The following is a 4,275-nucleotide window of genomic DNA, read 5'->3' as shown; positions in this document are numbered from 1 at the left end:
GTCTGTATCTGATTTGTATTGTGAGCACCTCTGATTGTATATCAAGTGTTCAACCTTAAACAATTTTCTGTGTAATTTTGTTTAGTTAGGAAGTCTCTTGCAGTTGTGCTTGAGCAGGAAGTCTCTTGATTGTGTTCTTGAGCAAAGGAAGTCTCTTGCTTGTGTGCTTGAGCATTGGAAGTCTCTTGCTTGTGTGCTTGAGCATTTGTAATCAGATATTACTCATAGTGAAATCTCCTTGGAAGTGCAAGGGGGACTGGACTACTTCCGGATTGTGGAAGGAACCAGTATAATTGCTTTGTGTCGTTCTTCTTCTCTCTCTCTCTCTCTGTTTTATTCCGCTGCATTTAGATTCTGATTATCACTTCAGAAGCTGTCTCGCTTAGCTTCTGATCAGTGTGTTCAGTTTTTAGGAGAAACGAAGAATTTTTCTAAAACACAATTCAACCCCCCTTCTTGTGTTTTTCTCACCTTCAAATAGAACATCTTTTAGATGAATATTTAGTGACTAGTGTTTGCACATTGAGCATCACTAGAGGAGTTGTTTGTTAAAACAAATGATATTGACTCAGTCCACTATGGAATGAATCTGAGATGTGAACACTAGAGAAAACTAGTGAAGAAGCAAGTTGGCTAAGATCCTTGCTAGCTGAGATCCCTCTATGGGAAAAACCGTTACCTGCTGTGTTAATTCATTTCAATAGTACCGCGGCTATTGCAAAGATTAAGAATCGTTATTACAATGGTAAGAGACGACAGATATGGCGAAAACACAACACGATTAGAGAGTGTATCTCTAAATGGAGCGGTTGGAGTTGATTTTGTACGTACGAATGAAACTTAGCTAATCCTTTGACGAAAGGACTTAATAGAGAGAAGGTCCAAGAAACATCCAGTAGGATGGGACTAATGCCTATAGCCCACAAGTGATGGTAACCCGACCTACATGACTGGAGATCCCAAGAAATAGGTTCAATGGGTAAAAACAAGTCATGAAGTGGTAGAACATGCTATGAGAGAAAGAATATAGAAAGCATGATCCTGCAGCGAAAGAAGGATGAGGTAATAGTAACTCTTAATGAGATCTATACTCTACGTTGAGTGGGGTACACAGCTACAGGAGTACCCTTGATAGACTCACCTATACGAATGTGGAACCTAGGCCAGTCCTATGGAATTTCGAGGCAGAATTGCTAGAGCATTCGTTAAAACCGGGATACACGTGCAGGGCCTTAAAACGCACGGGCTTTTAGAATACACCTATGAAAAGGTTTGTGTGTGGATTCTATGTCTGAGATAGAGTTCAATGCTGTAAGCAACTCTTGTTAATTCAGAATACCTTCCACTATACAAAGGTTCAAGTTGTTGGCGACAACTTTGTAAATTAGCAAATCTTATTGAAAAGTTTACGAAACCATTTTGAAGTCAAGTGGGGGATTGTTGGAACACTAGTTAATTCTAGTGAAGAAAATTGGAAAGAAAAACACTATGAAAGAACTAGTGTGTAGGTGTGACTTAAAAATGTCCCACATTGGAGGGTCACCCCAACTTATGAGTGAACTTGTGTTGGGCTTTTTGCTTCATGTATTTTTCATCATTAATAAAAAAAGTCGTTTTGATCCCGACTTTGATTTTTATTTTGTGCTTTTTCTGGAAAAATGTTAATACAAAAAACCCAAAAAAAATAATAATCATTCTCAAATATCTGCATAATCATGACTTATACTTACTTGTTAAAATCAATAATCAAATCATGCATTAATAAACCCGTTGAACACATTAACCATGTATTCTCTCTCGACTTTGATTTCCATGTGTCCGAAAGTGAAGAAGGAGAATGAAGAGACTCTCGACAAGAGCTCTCGTATACTGCGGCATCTAACCGTCGAAGCTGCAAACGAAATATCAAGAAGGTTGTCAGAAGATGGCAGTCACTCACAAAGACTGACATGAGATGTTACTGTTATCTCATAGGGGTATCGTGCTTCATAACACATTTCAACAGCGGCAACTCCCCCCCATCCTTCAGTATACAACATAAAGGTGGTGCCTCCCGTTGAGGTCAAAGTCCCGTCAATAGGAGTACTGCTGGAATCCCAGCTTGGTTGAACTTTAAATGCATGACGACCTTGTACAACTACATCAAAAGAGGTCGAAACAAACTTCCAACAAGAAGGTTCGTCCCCGTGAAATTCAAAAAGGAGACTTTGTGCTCAAAAAGGTACTATCTTTTCAACCAGACTCCAGGGGCAAGTGGGCGCCTAACTATGAAGGCTCTTGTGCAATGACTTTTACAACTATGGATGGTGACAAAATTCACATGTCCTATGAATGCCGGTGCAATTAAGAAATACTCTGTAAAAAATAGAAGCTCGATAAGTCGCAAACTTGAAAAGGCAACTTAGGCAAAAATGAGCGTCTCGGTGGACTGAAAAACCGAAAGGGCGGTCCAGGAAAAAATTAGAGACATGAACAAAAACTATTATCCTGATAGATTGAAACCCAAAAGGGCGATCTATGCAAAATTTAAGGATCATGACAAGTAACTGCATCAGTCAGCACAATCCACTTGGGGCATCCAGTTGTCAAAAGAACCTCCGATTCGAAGCATCTGCAGATCAAAGACTCGGAACTGGGGCATTGAAAGTTGTACGGGAGTATAACGGTTATTGTGTTCAATGTACCTTCCCATATATTTACCATTTTCCAAATTTTTCAAAGATCTGTGGGGCCACGCCATTGGTAGGCCACCACCCAACTCATCAAATTTGAGCCTGTGCCATTTATTTGGAATTCTCATTCATTCTACTTGCAAAATTTCTTCTATTTTTGATGGCAATACTTGAATCAAATTCCACAGTATGTTCTTGTTGGTGCTTCGGAAGTTTTTGTGTATGTGGGTCAGTTGGAGTTCTTCAATGGTCAAGTCCCTGATGGCATAAAAAGCTTTGGAAGTTCACTTTGTATGGCTTCAATTTCTCTTGGAAACTATGTTAGCAGCATGATGGTGAAATGTGTGATGACAGTCACTGCTAAAGGCGAAGAACCGGGATGGATACCGAATAACTTGAATATTGGGCACATGGACTGGTTTTTCTACCTCCTTGCAGTGCTATGTGCTCTTAACCTTGTCGTCTACATGTTCTGTGCTCGGTGGTACAAGGGCGTCAATAACGTTGAAGGTAGTGTGAATCTTGGAAGCCAAGAGGACGATGAAGCGATTGCTAAAGTTTGATTGATTCAGAGAAGCTTGATTTTTATGTGTTTTCTTTCTATCTTTTCAAAGCATCTGCTTTCTTCTTTTGTTTTGGACAAGTTTCTTTTCCTTTCGATAAATTTCTAGTTTTGAGTAGCTAGGATGTTAAATTTTTTTTTCTCGTTTAATTTATTGTGTATTTGTTATTGCAGCCGAAATGCTATGTCTCTTGACCGCTTGTTTTCTTGTTTTGAGGTTCTCTTTATAAAAGTTTTGATTTCTTTTATTCCTTGAGTAAACATAGAAAAAATATGTTAGAATATTATATGATCTTGCTGCATTCTAAAGATTGTTATTGATATAAACGGGTTAATTAAGCGCTCATAATATAAGTGCTTGTATAAGCTATTTCTATAAAAAAAAAAAAAAAAAAAGGTAAAATAAAGTCGAATCGTTTTCATATAAACTATAAGCTGTTTTTAAAAGCTATACAAAACAGTCTTACAAGTACTGCCAAAAGATGAGCTCCAATAAAACCAATCCAAACAAGCCCTTAGTCTTTGAAGGTTTGAGTCAAGTGTGAGGTATCTGTTTCAAATCCACTAGTTGGCTCAGGTTGATGAAGTGCATTGCACCCAAATTTCCGGCTATGATTGACAAGGTAAACCTACTTGGCATAAGTTATTAATCATAACCCTATATTAATTCTCTAATTATATTCTTTTTCCAAAATCATATAATGCAATTTGATTTGATATATAACGTAAAACTTTTCCGGTGTTATAGATTTCATTGTTTCTTCATCAATATTGCAATAACTCAACTATAGTTGTTTCAATTTGTCCAGCCATGCAGTTATATTTTATGACCATTTGTATGATTTTGGCATCCATGATGTACTAACCGAGTTGATTGAGGCGCAGAGACGGGCTGGGATCCATTCTCGGAGCTCTAACAAGATATACCATGCAAACAGCGAAGTTATGTAGCTCAAGTTGGTGGAAAACCGTTTGGAAGGGACCTGGAAAATTTTTGTTGACAACGGATTTTTTTCTATGATGGAAATTAAAATCTTCACT

This window comes from Medicago sativa, chromosome 7 (genome assembly GCF_051527215.1).
Source record: "Medicago sativa cultivar Bolivia chromosome 7, Bolivia_mono, whole genome shotgun sequence".
In the NCBI taxonomy this organism is placed as follows: Eukaryota; Viridiplantae; Streptophyta; class Magnoliopsida; order Fabales; family Fabaceae; genus Medicago; species Medicago sativa.
This window is presented reverse-complemented; position numbering follows the sequence as displayed.